At 41.9% G+C, this 16,626-nt stretch overlaps 1 long non-coding RNA gene across 2 annotated transcripts; it reads left to right on the top strand.

The window, feature by feature from the left end:
• Positions 1–692: 692 nt before the first annotated feature.
• Positions 693–15,522, top strand: LOC125895541 (uncharacterized). Of its 2 annotated transcripts, none has more exons than XR_007450184.1 (3): positions 693–1,138; positions 14,784–15,047; positions 15,157–15,522. It is a non-coding gene; the product is annotated as an uncharacterized LOC125895541 (long non-coding RNA). The 2 variants fall into 2 exon arrangements; XR_007450185.1 differs by lacking the exon at positions 693–1,138 and adding an exon at positions 10,978–11,027 and having other exon boundaries at positions 14,975–15,047.
• The last annotated feature ends 1,104 nt before the right edge of the window (positions 15,523–16,626 follow it).

Here is a 16,626-nt window from a genome sequence, read left to right as displayed (position 1 = left end):
AGATCGGCAGTTCAGGAGGCAGAGGCAGCTCTTAGGCATGCAGAGATTGTAGGTAATGTTCAATTTGGAATAAAGCAGGTCTCAAAGATAAAAGAAAGCTGGTTGTAGAACAGATACGTAGACAGGAAGAGATGCTAAGGGGTGCAAAGGTAGTGGCCCAGGCTAAACAGGGACAGTGGTTGAATTGGGAAAGTGTAGAGAGGAGGAAGCTTAGTTGGAGGGACCTGTGGAGTATGGAGGATAATCGTATTAGATTCCTGGTAGGGGCTACATATGATGTGATACCAACCCCCCAGAACCTAAAACTGTGGGTAAATGAGGACCCATCATGCCCATTGTGTTCAGGTACTGCAACCTTAAAGTATATTTTGTCAGGCTGTAAAGTTAGCTTGTCACAAGGCCGATATACGTGGCGACATAACCAGGTGTTGAAATGTTTAGCTGCAGGCATCGAAGGGAAACGAAGACAGGTGAATTCAGAAGGTGTTAAGGATAGGAGTTTAGTAATTCAGTTTGTCCATGAGGGGGAGAAACACAGAAGGGATAAGTTAGTGAGGAGGCAAGGGTGTGGCCGCCTAGAAGGTGCTTGTGATTGGGAAATGCAAGTAGATTTAGGGGGAAAGCTTGTTGTTCGCCAGGAAATAGTTTGTACCAGGCAGAGGCCTGACTCAGTGTTGTGGTCACTGAGTCAACAGATAGTTTATTTCATTGAGCTGACAGTTCCTTGGGAAGACTCAGTGGAAGAGGCCTATGAAAGAAAAAAGCTTAGATATGCAGACTTAGGAGCAGAAGCTGAGCAGCGAGGATGGAAGACTAGGATTTGTCCAGTGGAAGTGGGGTGTAGGGGATTCATAGCAAGATCAGCTGTCTCGCTCCTGGGGGAACTCGGAGTGCGGGGACAGAGTTTGAGGAAGACAGTGAGGGAAATGTCAGATGAAGCAATTAAATGTAGCCAGTTTATCTATAAGAGAAGAAAAAATGTTGGGGGCCAGCAGGGGGAACTACTAAACAGGGCACATAACTCCTTGAGATCAGGTGGAGAGATCCACTTCCTCTCAGGAGGAAATCCAGGAAGAGGAAGTATTTAAGTGTGGGAGTGGCCTATTTGAATCCATTTTGTTTGAGGCCATGCGGCAAGGTGAGTGTGCTTGCTGATCCTGTAAGTTCATTTAGCTCCTTTAACTTTAGCTTATATTGTAGTTATGCTATGCAGCGTGTGAAATAGAGTATGGTGAATGTGCTAGGAAAGGTAGTATCAGCACTGCTTCTACCTGGAGCTCGCATGTACAGAGCCTGGGTTTGGTTGAAGGTGGCAGTGCTATTTGGGCTGAGAAAGCCATGTGTAAGTAAGGTAAAGGAGGTTATTGGGTTGGTGCGGGGAGGGGAGCAGTGAGACCTGGCATTAGGGGAGTATCTCTGGGACGCCAGAGATCACTGTCTAGCCTCCTGGAGGTGTCGTGGGACCAACTAGACGAAACACTGGTGAAAGGAGGTTCCCACCCGATGACCCCAAAGACATGTTAGTTATCACTGCTCACTGGTCTGTATAGTTAAGCCTTGCCATATTAGCTTATCATAGGGCTTAGGTTTTTCACTGAGTGTCGATCCTTTCTCCAGAGTACAAACTTCTTGTGTTTATTTGAACATATAAATAGCTGAACTTATCTTGCCATTTCGGAACAGTTCTAATAATAATTACCTTGGTCAAGAAATGAGGGAGAGATAAGTTCAGAATTAAAATGAATAGGACCTGGCACAACAGCTGAAAAGAGGATCTTTTATTTATCTGCTGCTGAGCAACAGTTAGAGGCAATCCAAATTTCTGGCATCAGAAAGTCCAGCCATCTGGAAGTCTCAACAGAATCCCTCTATCCAAACAAGCACCACAAACTAGCTCAACAACACACCAAGGCCACCTTTAGGGAGTCAAATTCCCACTAGGTCTGTTTACCACCATCACAGATTGGTTTTTCAACGCTGAAATTGTATGACGCATACATAAAAAATACACACTGTATACATGGTCCAACACAGATCTTTTAGACAAAGACAACATGCTAGTTCGGCCAATAGCGAATTGTTACAGTAAGCTAAAATAACAGCTCTCTGTATGTAAGGTAATTTAGACTAGTTTGCTACTTATCGTAAAATTGAGCAAATACTTTTAAACTAAGCTGCTGGCTGATGGGGCGTTGGTAGCTTAGTGGATCAGGAGCAGGCATCCCATGTACAAGGCTGTTGCCGCAGCGGCCCGGGTTTGATTCCAGCCTGTGGCCCTTTGCTGCATGTCACTCCCTCTCTCCCTCCCCACTTCACACTTCGCTTTCCTGTCAATTAAAGGCAAAAGATGCCCCCAAAAAATATCTTAAAAAAAAATAAATAAATAAATAAAAAAAAGCTACTGGCTGACACAAACATCCCTTTCTCCTTCTACCAGTGCTAATGTTATCTGCATGCAGTGATTCACATCAGCAGAGAGGGAGCAGGACAAAGGATAGGAGGAATGACTCACAGTGACTGATAAAATGTAAGCTTCACTCAGTATTGTGATGTCAGGAATATTATTTATATAGTAACTTTCCTGGTGTAAAAAATACTGTTGCTGCTCTAGAAACAAAATGTAGTTTGATTCAAAACATCTAATAATTCACAAGGAGAACATATGTGTTCCCTGTATCAGCATGGGTTTTCTCTGGGTGCTCCGGCTTCCTCCCACAGTCCAAAGACATGCAGGTTGGGTTAATGGGTGACTCTAAATTGCCCGTGAGCGTGAATGGTTGTCTGTCTCTATGTGTCAGCCCTGTGATAGTCTGGCAACCTGTCCAGGGTGCACCCTGCCTCTTGCCTAATGTCAGCTGGGATAGGCCCCCAGAGACGGCTGACATTGGTCCATATCAATGACAATATGATGGAACCCCTGTAGACACTGCAACAACGACAACACGTTGGAATCCCCCCTAATGGGGCCCCTACTAGCTGCTGCTTGTGAGTGCCTAAGTGGGGTGACCAGACGTCCTGCATTGTGCGGGACTGCACAGCATTTCTGTCTCTTTTCACGCGTCACGCAAATTGAGACCATGTCCCACATGATTGGTTGCCACCCGCGCTAGCATTGCTGGAGTACCGTAGTGCTACGGTACCTCACGGTACCACTACTGTGGGATAAGTTCAGAGTCCAATCGCAAGAGGGTGAGTGTCCATGCGCCGTCCAATAACGGCGCGTGCTGGCCACCTGGCACTCAATATGCTGCTGCAGTGGTTTGATTTCCAGTGACATTTCAGGTATTAGCTGAGCGATTGAGTATCTTTAAGCAGTCAAAGTTATTTCTTTTAACTGGTAGGATAGATTTGTTTATATATGCTACAGTGATTTGTTTTCCACAGAGCTCTACGGTTACTCACATTTGCAACTAAAAATAGTTTTGTGTAAGCAAAACAAATCATTCAGGAGCACGCTGTGTGAGTACAGATTTCAACCAGCAGCAGAAACAAAAGGCGAATCCTGCTGGTTGTGGGTTGAACGGGGTCCACAGACCCCTATTCCTGTCAAATACGACGCAAGATAAGGGCTTACCGGCACGGGGAAGGCTCCAGGTCCAATAATTTCCTTTTTTGTTGGCATCATGACTGCCCAGAAGTACCTGAACAGCCGAGCCGTGGCGGCACACAGGTATGTGATGTGTCAGAGGAGAAATGAGCCATTCACATTTCTCTCAAACCTCACCACACTTTAGGGACTGTTCTTTACTTGGTGCCTCTTGCCTGGGGCCCCCAGAGTGTCTTGAAACAGCCCTGGCTGCCACTGTCTATATAATTCCACAGTTTACAACTGCAGCAGCTTTATGCACTGCAACACTGTCAGGAGAATAAATAACCGGCAGAGGAGCAAATGCCAGAGCAGAATTTTCAGTATGAATCCAATATTAAATAGACCATTTAAACTTAAATGACGGTTAACGTACACCATATTGTTTTGAATTAGGAAGCTCTTATATCTTCAGATCATCATCCCTTGTCACTTCTTTGTAGCACTGAAGCACTGTGAGGCCTTTTGGAGAGAACGAGCTGTGTTGTTTGCTTTAATCTGCTCATTTATCTCAACCTAAGAGAAGAAACGGATTCAACATCTGTAGCCTTACTCCCAGGTAATAAATAAATCAGATTAAGCTAATGGCAAGCACATGTAAATTCAAAGTCTGGTGGAAAACTCTTTGATAAATGCATGCATGGAAATAGGTATCACTTTCCTCCTCACTTCTCTCTGTCTCCCAACACATGACCTCATATCTAAATCTGTAACCCTGAACATTTTTCTTTTTATTTGATGCCTAAAAGCAGCTTGGATTCTTTTCACTAAGTGATCTAAGAGCAGCTGAAGCACAAACATACCTTTCTGATTTGTAGAACAACATATGAAGACATATAAAGCATGGAGTGCTGCCAGAGGCCCCCTTTTAAAAGAGGGGTGAATTCAAACAGTGAGGTCAAGATAAAAAATAAAAAAAAATCAGAGAAGAGATCATAATGCTAGTTTGACAAATGGTCTTCTGAATGATAAACAGTGGTGGAAGAAGTATCCAGAGCCTTTACTCGAGTAAATCAATCAATCAGTCAATCAATTCTAGTGTCCAATATCACAAATCACAGTTTGCCTCACAGGGCTTTACAGCATACGACATCCCTCTGTCCTTTGGACCCTCGCAGCAGATAAGGAAAAACTCCCCTAAACAAAACCCTTTAAAGGAGAAAAAAAACGGTAGAAACCTCAGGAAGAGCAACTGAGGAGGGATCCCTCTTCCAGGACGGACAGACATCCAATAGATGTCGTACAGAACAGATCAACATAATAAATTAACAGTAATCCGTATGACAAAATGATACATAAAGAGAGACAGAGAGAGACAGAGATGCAGGACAGACAGTAATGATAATAGCTTACAACAGCATTAATTAAGTTAATTTCTTATTCATTAAGTAATTCTGGCTGTTGTGGTACAATATGTTGTAAGTCTATATTAATATATGATAGTATATGTATGTGACAATAATTATATGTGTATAATAGCAGTAGAAGTATGGCTAATGATAACAGCAGCAGCAGGAGGCATCTGGCAGGACCATGGCAGCAGCACAACCACACACGTCACACTATCCAGGCACCGCTGCAACATAAGTTAACCTGCGAGACAGTGGAGCACAAAGGCTCCGGAGAAGAAGTTCGTGACATGCAGTAGAGCTGAGTTAGCGAGCTGCAGTAACAGCACATGAGTGTTAGCAAAGGAGAGAGAGAGAGAGAGAGAGAGAGAGAGAGACTAGGCCTAAGTCAGCCTAACTAGGGGCTGGTACAAGGCAAGCCTGAGCCAGCCCTAACTATAAGCTTTGTCAAAAAGGAAAGGCTTAGGTCTAGTCTTAAATGTGGAGACGGTGTCTGCCTCCTGGACCGAAACAGGAAGATGGTTCGACAGAAGAGGAGCCTGATAGCTGAAGCTTTAGGGACCACGAGTAACCCTGCGTTCTCCGAGGGCAGTGTTCTAGTGGGATAATAGGGCACTATGAGCTCTCTAAGGGGCTGTCCTCACCAAGGCGGGTATTTATAAAACCGTGACTCTTTGCTCACTGTTTGGCATTTCATCCACACGTAACTGCAGTTTTGGGCCCCTGTAACCGGAGTTATTTGTAACCAGAGTCCAGGGTCAACTTTTTTGAAAAGTCCGATGTCAGCAGTCGTGTGGACAGGATAACCGCAGTTATTTTGTCTTGTCTCCATTGTATGATGTCACAGTGTGCGACATAAACAGAAAACAGCTGCGTTATTACCCGATCCAGTGTGTGCGAGAGACGATTTGAGGATGGACCTAAACAAAATACTGCTGCTATTTAGCAGCATATCAGCACTTTGTGGCTGTATCATACAACTAACGCTACTCAGTGACATGATGGCACAGTGATTCTCATGGAGCTGCTGAGGAATCAGAATCTGTCATCAGACTGATTTCGACACTCTGGAGTTCTTTCTACTGAGTGGGTGTTGTGGGGGGGGGGGGGGTCAGAGATTGTTGTTTTTCTGGTAATGACGATTGGCTACAATCGCCTTACAATTACGAGTTATATCGCCACCTACTGCTTTGGCATGTGTATTACATTGCTTGATAGTGAAATTTGCAGTGTCATGTGGACGGAGGTATTTTTATTACACCACTCGTATGGACGCAGATTTTTTTGGAGGCCAAAAAAGTTCGGTTTTAAAAATACCCGTGCTCCTGTGGACTAGGCCTAAGATATGATGGAGCCTGTCCATTTAGAGCGTTACAAGTTAACAGTAGCATTTTAAATTCAATTCTGGATTTTACAGGGAGCCAGTGCAGAGAAGCTAAAACAAAAGAAATATGATCTTGTTTCATAGTTCCTGTTAGTACATGTGCTGCTGCATTCTGAATTAGCTGGAGAGTTTTTAAAGACTTATTAGAGCTACCTGATAATAAGGAGTTACAGTAATCCAGCATAGAGGTAACAAAAGCGTGGACCAATTTTTCTGCATCTCTTTGGGACAGGATAGGCCTAATTTTCGCAAAATTACGCAGATGAAAAAATGCAGTCTGTGAGATTTGTTTTAAATGGGAGTTAAAAGACAAATCTTGGTCAAATATTACTCCGAGGTTTCTTACGGTAGTACTAGAGGCCAAAGCAATGCCATCCTGAGAAACTATACCAGACTGTGAAAATACTCCACAAAGTCCTGCTTTCTAAACCATACTTTAGTAAAAGTAGTAAAATAAGGAAAATATACTTAAAAGAAAATTTCACCCCCAAATAATCATTTGTATATCAATAACTCCCCACGCCCCTTGTTACGTTGAATTTGTGAAGAAAACTCTGTTTTTCTTGCTTGTTTGTACGGTGAAGGAAGAATGCAAAAACAGAGAACATTTTTGATGAATTTAAGTCTTTGGTGACTGCGTTAACAACAGCAAAACTATATCAAAACATGTGTTGACAAACTCTCACACAGCTTGTGCAAACAAACCACATATTGAGGCAGCAGTAGACCAGCACCTCCTGTGTTCAGCAAGGTAGAATTACTGTTTTTGTCAATGGAGTCTGGCTTTGAAGAGAGCATAGATAAGTTTCACTTTTATTTTAGTTTTTATTTAGCTTCAGAGGGAGAATTTTCTCAAGACATATCCCTCAGTTCATCACGAACATTCAAAATCAAAACGTCTTGAAATGCATTGTTTTTACTGGCCAGGAAGGGGGTTAAAATTCTAATGCTAAAGGTAACTAAAGCTGTCTGACGAATGCAGTGGAGAAAAACTACACTGTTTACCTCTGAGATGTAGTGGAGTAGATGTATAAAATAGTATACAAAGGAAATGCTTAGGTGCTGTACTTAGTAACGAGACGGCACATTTATCATTAGTGGTGAAATGAAACTAAGTGCATTTAGGTATCTCAAATTTGTACCTATCTGCCAATACGTGTTTTTGCAAAACACAAGGCAAGTGATTGTTAGACCAGATACGTGTGCTGTACCAGACATGAAGATGTGATGTCATTTCATTTGGATTTTACAGTGTGAGAGGTATTTTCGGTTCCTGTCAACGAGGGGTTGATTATAGATTTTGTCTCCTGCAATCTCCTGCTGCTAAGCTTGCGCTTATCCGGACAGCAGGATCTGATTCGAGTACCAGAAGCCAGGCTTACACAGGAACAAGGTGATGATGGCTCTTTGTGTTCCTGGTACACTCACATTGTCCTTGAGAAGCCTGCCTCATCTCTCAACAGGCCTTTTCAAATTCGACAAGAGAATCTCATTTTGTGCTGCAGCAGCTTAACATAGTTATTCAATCCTTAGACAAAACCTGTAGATAGACAGCAACAAATGCACATAAAAACAGTAACGCAAATGGCTGAATGGCTATGGTTTCATGTCCTTGGCATACTGAGAAAAGATTTTATACACCCCTGGTGTACAAAGAGTTTTCTTAATGGTGCAGTAACCTCACATGTTTGATTAAGAAGCCAAAGAAAAACATGTCAATTCATATAATGAATGTTATGTTATGTATTTTGTAATGTGATATATCTCACTGGAAATCTAAAAATCTCTGATCCCTAGATGGTGCGTACCACTACCACAGCAATACATTTGCCCCAAAATATATCCAGCTAATGCAGTTTATTTGTGTTTAAAATAAGATACAGAGATGGGGACGGTGACAATGACAGAGACGGACAGAGCCTTCTGTCTGTAGTCTACATTCATTTTGCCCATATTTGTGCAAGTTTCCTTAAAGCTTATGGATACAGACAAAACTGAGCACCAGAGATGGTGGGGGCAGTGTAGTGTAGTTCAATCAAGATACGACCTTAGTAGACAACGAGGAAATTTACGTAACTGTGGAATGAGATAGATCGTAATATATTGACAAGAATTTTCCGTCCTCATGTCAGGATGTATATAATGACTGCACAGACTACTGCTGTCTACAATGCTGCCTTAATTTAAATGTACAATATTACGACCTCCTCCACTGTCGCCTTGTTTTTTGTTGTGTGAAACTTTTGACTCTGCCCTCTAATGCCATCCATTATCTATGCCATCATAAAGGACGCACAGAAATATGAGGGCAGTGACGTTTACGACATTTGAAAGGGACGTATCTATTTTCGTACATAAAGGGAGTAGAAATTAGCTTTTAGGGGAAATGTTTGTCCTGCAAGTTGACACTCCTCAACCAGCAACAGGGTGACTTTTCTCTTGGTGCCCTGAGGTGTAAAAAAATAAAACACACTCACAAACACACTGACCAAACAAGTCCTCAAGACAAAACAGTTCAGTTGTTCCAAAAATGACCTATTGCTCCAGAATGGATCCATATGGGCAGTTTCTAATCTGCTACCTATAATTATGTTTACATAAATAGTATACTTTGTTCAGGTTCAGAAAAAGATTGTCTTGCACATGTTTTTTTCCAAGTGTAATGTATCATATTAGCCTACCATATGTACAGTAATAGAGAGTAACCTTTTGATTACAGTGGTATGTCTCATCAGAGCAAAAATACTTAAACATAATGTAAATTAATATTAGGCTTGTTTCTCACTTGTGCAATACAATGTTTGAATTTGAATACTTAAATACATTGAGTATAATAGTTTAGTGCCATATTGTACTGAGAAGAAAATATTGGCATTGTATATGTGTGCAAACCACAGATACTTTAATATGACACCTCTTAAAAGTACAAATGTAAAGTTTCTAAAGTGAGATAATTTATGAGCTGACTTCAGGGTGGAGGGAATGGCGGATGGCCTGATATCAAGACTCCTGCCAAACTGCAGACCACTTTACAAGACCAACAAACAACAAAACTGGTTGTTTTTTTAGTGAGACATTGCTTAGTTTTCCAGAAGATTTTTAGCCTCTTGGGTGTTTTTAGTGACCTGTCATATGTTTGCAGCAGGGACAGTGCCACAAACAGTGTTCTTTTTTTTTAAATAAGACATTTTTGCATTTCCAGCCAGGATTGTACTACTAAATGTGGCTATTTTAAACCAGAATATGACCTTTCCCTATCAGTAATCAAGCTGTTTTTGTGCCTAAATCTAACCACATGTTGATCACAGCATTGTTGAAACACTAACTTTCAACGTATCGACAACATAATAACATACAAATGTAACATATTCATGGTTTGTAGAAACATACAATGCCAACATTTATTGTGGCGTTTAAATGGACATAGAATATAAAACCATTTAATGTCATTGTGTTTATACTGAAGGCTTTAGTTACTGTGTTAACCCAACAATCTCAAAATATATTGTTTTGAAGAGAACGTAATGTTAAAGTTTTTGGCATATCTATTTGTTTTTATTTTATTTTATTTATTTGTTTGTAATCAAAGCCTTCAGTACATGATGGCATCAATTTTTTTTTTTAAAGATATTTTTGGGGGAGAGAGAGAGAGAGAGGGAGTGACATCCAGCAAAGGGCCACAGGCTGGAGTCCAACCCAGGCAGCTGCGGCAACAGCCTTGTATATGGGGCGCCTGCTTTACCACGAAGCCACTGATGCCCCAAGTTTTATTCTTTAATGTATTCCTGACCGTAGAGTTAGCCACTGTGAATGTATATAGGAGCCGAGTCATGCAATGAATAATACTTTGATACAAATTTTTGGTCATACCGCCCACCACTGCCTTAGTGTTAGTATAAAATTAAGTTGAGTCCAGCTGTAATTGTAATGATGCCTCAGAATACCTTTGTCTGTAGGTCATGTTGTGGCTAGAAATCCTTTTCTGTTTTGCACTGGAGGTTTTCAGTGTGTTGTTTCCAAAGCAAAACATCACAGCCGACGCCTTACTGCAAGTTGCTGTTTTGACCAAAACAAGATAGCTGATAAGATTAGCAGCATTACAAATTATTTCAGGTAACAATCACTATAGCATAAAAGGCAGTGGGTTTAATGTATGCAGGTGTGAGTCACATCAAATTTACAATTTATTAAATGGCTCCAAAGGTCAAGAAGAGCCAAGGCACCATCAGAGCAGGGGATATGGACCCCCATAAACCACAGAAGGTGACAGGGAATAGGCTCCGTAAAGTGGCTTAGGCTCTATAAATTATTCCGCTCACATCTCCTCATCCCCACTGATCTCACAGCTCCTCAGCAAAGGGACAGTTGAGACCTACATAAGCCATCTACTTCACTCCCATCAGTTAGGCAGAGAACAGCTAGCACATGGTGACTGCATGCCTCATGTGGTCAAGAACTGCATCTGTCATCATGAGAGACACTTAACAAGTAGAACTGTCAGGCAGGATGTGGAAATCAAAGGGCAGCTGACATCATTATTACATTTTGAATCAGCTTGTTTACTGTGCTTTATTTTCAGTAAGGTCTTGAGAGAACTTACATTTCACATATGCATCACTGCACTTTTAATGGCAACAGGCGCAGCAGAGCAGGATTAACTTCTTCACCCCGTTCTGCCTCAGCATGGCACCTCTACCATTACAACAAGGTCAGTACATCTTTCCATCCCACACCTTCACTCTCTTTTGAATGAGAAACAGAAAAATAAAATCAAAGGGAGGAAAAGTAATTGTAATGGTCAGTGGAAGCTGGTGATCATTTACCAGGTAGGACTACAGGCACCAAGGACCTCTGCTTATACACTGAGAGGAAACATTCTGGCTTGATGGTAAATAAGTACCTAAAATTCTGACTGCACCAAATACACTGACTTCCTAGGTAATTAGGTACATCTGTACAATATAATCAGCCAATTATATCAGCTGAACACAAGCACAGAAACACGTCCATGTAATGTAAATAACTGAATCTCCAGTATCAATAGAAAGTATATTGAAAAGTTTCATTGCAGGGACTGACTAAAATTTTATGGTGGGTGTTATTAATAACAAAAAAACTGAGTCCCAAACACACTGGCAGCTTTGTGAGGCTGTACTTTGAGCTGCATTTGCAAGTTAACATGTTCACAATGGCAAAGTTGGTGCTGTTTTGCTGGTAACATTAGCATGCAAACAAATTTAGGTGCGATTATAACAACTCATCCTGTGGGATACCTCAGTGTCTGTACCAAAGTCTATAGCAATCCATCCAATGGCTAGTCTCGCTCACCAGACCTTTCTCAAGAAAAGAAAGGTCTGGCTGGGCCGACTCTCACTTTAAGATTGGAGAAAAAAACACCCCGGCTGCTTGTATTTCTTTCAACCAATCACAATCATTCTGGGCGGTGCCACAGCAACGGTGCACTTGCAAAAATACTGCTGGGGGAAAACAGGTTTTGGTGTAACACGCCCACAAAAATATCATCTACAGGACGCAAACCATGGCAGAAAAATGGCTACATCCCCGCAAGATCAAACACCGCAAAAGTTAGTAAAGGACGTGTTGAAAACTGCAGCCGGAGGTGGTAGGGCGGGACTTCAGCGGGTGGCTCGTTCCGCCCAATGAGAGGCTGATCTATGCAGCGAACTTCCGCCCACTCAGACTATCCAATAGCTGTCTGAACATTTCACATTAAACTATAAAGTTTAACCTCATGGTGGTACTAGAGGAAAAGTCAGCAGATCACCAAAGTTATTGTCTAGGAAGCATGCATGTCAGTCCATATATTTGTGCTTATCTATATAGCAGATGCTGAGATTTTTCACTCAGTGTGAAAACTGACTTGGTGGCATTAGACGAAAAGTCAGGAGATCAGCAAAATTATTAGGATTCATCCTTTGGTGACCTTGAATTGCCTAATGGTAGAAAATGTAGCAATCTTTTTAAAGTTGTTCAGGACAAAAGTGAAGGAGTAATTGACTGACCAAGACTTTAACTCCTAAAGTCACATCGCTAGCATCTAATGGTATGTTATGCTACATTTCTAGTGCAATGTCTGGCATGGCTCTACTCAACACTACTCCCTCTCCCTCTTTTTTGGTTTTCCATCAGCAAGCTTTTCCTAAAAGCTCTGGATGATACCTGGTACTTTTTTTGTACCTTCTCAGTCAAGGCTCCAAGTGTGACAACAAGATACTAACAGGTAGAGTTAAAACACTACGGACTAGTGATTGGTCATGTGACACAGGACATTCTACACATATGATAACAAAGATGATATCACCGCAGTTGCGCATGGCGAGGGGGTACTATCTGCAGTGGAAAACAAATAGAGAAAAGGACCTGGTAACAAAAGTGAGTAGAAAGGATTAGAGTCAAGCTGAAAAATTTGGGGGAAATTAGGCATTTAAAAGTGTATATTGCATATAAATTGTTGCATTTACTCACACAAATGCAAAAATGTAATCAGAGCAGCAAACACACCCCTTTTTGAAGGGCTCAGCTCAAAAATTCTGCTGACTTCTTCTGTCTTACTTTTTCTATTTCTTCTGTCACCAAGCAGTTCAGTGAAGGTGATAGAACAGATGGAGAGACATCTTTTTTTAACCTTAATTCTTTATTTTAGTAACTCTAGTTGTTCTCCTGCTATGCCAAGCAAAGCTTAGCTAATTTTAGCCTCTTCTGCTATCATCTCATTAGCCTCTCCTCTGTGGATTGCCACGATCTGTTGCAATGGAAATAGCAGGAACACAGATGACTATTATAGGAGCTTTATTTTTAGCTTTCGATCATTTTACAGATAATGTGACATGTTAAACTGGCTTACTGTGCTAGGTTGTAGGGCACAGCACATACAGTCTTAGTTGGTCACCATTCGTTCCTGAACTTTGTTCTCAAAGATTACTTGTATGTTAAAGGGATAGTGCACCCAAAAATGAACATTCAGCCATTATCTACTCACCCATATGCCAAGGGAGGCTCTGGTGAAGTTTAAGAGTCCTCACAACACTTACGGAGATCTGAGGGAGAAGTAGCACAACTGCACACCTAATGGCTGACAGTGACCCAGATTAAAACGTCAAAGAACACAGAATTGAAACCACAAAATATCTCCATACTGCTTGTCCGTAGTGATCAAAGTGTCCTGAAGCCCCGACATAAAAAGTTGTTTCGAAAAATGTCATCTGAACTCTGTTTTTATCCTCATTGTAGACTGCAATAGTGACAATTCTCTCTTGACTAATCAGCAAACTGCTGTGGTTCTAGTTCTGTCACAGAAAAAAAAAACTTTCTAATGTGTAATCAACTGAACTGAGCCAGACTGCTTGCTGAAAACAAAGCTTTTTTGTACTGTAGCCAAGTTAATCAGGAGAGACAGAAGAATGAAGTAAAGATGGTATTTTATACAGAATATGTAAGATTAACAGATGAGTTGTGCTGATTGAGATTTAACAGAAGTCTTTAGCACTTGGACACCAGAGGGAGACATTTTGTGATCGAGGCACATCTGAGCGGCAGCAGGATAAATACCCCCATGGAGTCCAAATACTGGTGGTGGTGGTGCCTGCTGACTCTGAGGCTGCTGACTGCTGGGGCAGACTAGGTGGTGATGTGGAGGTGGAGGCAACCAGACAATGACACCTGGAGATAGTGAATGAGCACGGGTGCAAGGAGTGAGTGGCAGGGTGAGAAAGAAAACTTACTGTCTGAGCAAGAAAAGTATTGTCTTCCTGACTGAACTGAAACTAGAGCTGTATTTACAATTTTCCATCCCTTCTCGTCAGCCAGCAGCTTTTTAATGAAATGGCCACAGACGTGATGTGGCTGCAACTGAAGGCAGAATTTTTCAGTTCACAACAGATCCACCTATCATGCAGGCTCCTCCAGCCCAGCCTCTCCACATGAGGCCCCAGAGAGGACTACAACAGTTGTTCTATGAAAGCTGTTAACTTTGAGGAGTTTCATCTGGCATGACAGTTTAAACACTGGCTGACTCCAATAATGGAAGATTGCACAGGGATTACTGTAAGCACTACTTTCATTATGCGCCCTCAGCTGTGACAATTAGCATATCGAGGCCAAACAAAGGAGTAGACTATACCAGCTTTAATTTAATGACCCATAGCACAGAACACATGATGCTGGTGCAGGCAAAGAGAGAGGCAACTGCTGTGATTGTTTGTATATAGACCTCATCAATGAATCAGTCATGGCGGGCAATAATGAGCTGTGATGAGGCTACGTGTGGAACAGCACACAGGTTTAGATACATATCAGAGCCACTGTTGTTGGATGGCTGCATTCACCTCTTTGATCTTATGGGGCGAGAGCTCGATGATGGATGAGCCAGTGTGTTGTGTGTGTTTGTGTGCATGCTTCAATCTGTGTCCAATTTATGTGCTTTCTTTTTTGTATATTTGTGCAGGTGTGGAGGAAAATTAAGTGGTCTGCAGAGTTTTTTTTTTCTACTTGTCGAGAAGTCATGAACATCTGGCTTAATGGGAGCTGCTCTGACCATGTGATTAACGACGTGACACTGATGGATACATGCGCACAAGGACACATTTTTCCTTTTTTGTCTTGAAGCTTAAAATACCACCTGTGTTTGTTTCACAGGTTTTTATGGCTCTGTCAGCTTAAAAATGACATTTACTGGACTCACTGTTGTCAGAGTTTCAAAACAAAGCAGGTGATTGATAACATATTGCTGCCACATTCTCAGTAATGCAGGAATAGGTCAATAAAAAGAGATATCAATGGAGTTAAATAAAATGTTGATTTCTCTTCACTTTTTTCAGGATGCTTCAGATGTCCACTTGACCTGGATTGCAAATACTCACAGGGAGACCACAGTATGTCAGGCTGAGAGACTGCTGCTCTGAGACTGTGGTCAGCAACACTGGCACACCGCAGGGGACCGTGCTCTCCCCTGTCTTGTTTACCCTTTTTAGTACAACTCTGAGTCATGCCACGTGCAGAAGTTCTCAGATGACACTGCAATCGTGGGGTGTATTAGAAGTGGACAAGAGGGCAAGTACAGGAGACTGACGGAGGACTTCATGAAATGGTACAGGTCAAACTGTCTACAGCTGAACACCTTCAAGACCAAAGAGATGGTGGTGGATTTCTGGAGGACCAGACGCCATCTGCAATTGGTTTTGATCGAGAGGGAGGCTGGGGTCTTTCAGCATCTGTAGGAAATTTCTGCTGATGTTCTACCAGTCAGTTGTCACCAGTTCTTTTTTTTTTTAGATATTTTTTGGGGCATTTTGCCTTTAATGGACAGGACAAGTAAGCATGAAAGGGGGAGAGAGAGAGAGGGGAATGACATGCAGCAAGGGGCCACAGGCTGTATTCGAAACCGGGCCGCTGCAGCAACAGCCTTGTACATGGGGCGCCTGCTCTACCCACTAAGCTGCTGATGCTCCGTCACCAGAGTTCTTCTATACTGTGGTGTGCTGGGATGGCAGCCTCAAGAATAGGGATGCTACTCCATTGGACAGGCTCGTGAGGAGAGCTGGCTCTGGAGTTGGCACAGAGCTGGGCTCCCTTATATCAGTTACGGAGAGGAGGACTCTTAACAAACTGCTCATAGATAATGCCCACCACCCTCTGCACAGCACACCCACCAAGCACAGGAGTATGTTCAGTGGCAGACTTCTCTCCCGGTTCTGTTCAATAGACAGACTGAGGAAGTCTTTTGTCGACTCCCAGTAACAGCAGGTTTGAATGGACTGAACTGACTGATACTCATCTGCTCACCTGTCTTTAGGGTGCTGAACTAGACTGCCTTTTTGGATTTGTATTTAGTGAGATATTTAATTTAATCATCTTACATTGCACTACCTGCACTGTAAATCACCTAAATTTGCACCACCATCATAAGTATATCTATTGTAGTAATACATCTCTGTAGTTGTCATTTCACTGCTGTTTTTTTTGTTTGTTTGTTTTTTTTATTCTTGCGTTTATATTCTTACACTTACATTCTCTATCCCTATGTAGATCTGTGTTTTTGTGAATGTTCTATCAAATAAGATAATAATATATAATAGTGCAATAATAGTGACTTTGGTTCATAAAGAAGTCACTATTGTATAATATGCAGCCATAAACACACCAGCCATCTTTCTATAAATATTATTACATCTGCAGTTATGTCATATAAACCTTGACTATTACAGATCGACCACAAGCCCCTCTGAAGACCAAGACTGTAAGTCTGCAGACGGCCTCTAAGTGCTTTCAGGAGCCATAATGTGACCATG

Source organism: Epinephelus fuscoguttatus, linkage group LG10 (assembly GCF_011397635.1).
Source record: "Epinephelus fuscoguttatus linkage group LG10, E.fuscoguttatus.final_Chr_v1".
In the NCBI taxonomy this organism is placed as follows: Eukaryota; Metazoa; Chordata; class Actinopteri; order Perciformes; family Serranidae; genus Epinephelus; species Epinephelus fuscoguttatus.
Note: the sequence above shows the minus strand (reverse complement) of the source record. Positions and strands in the feature narration are given on the sequence as shown.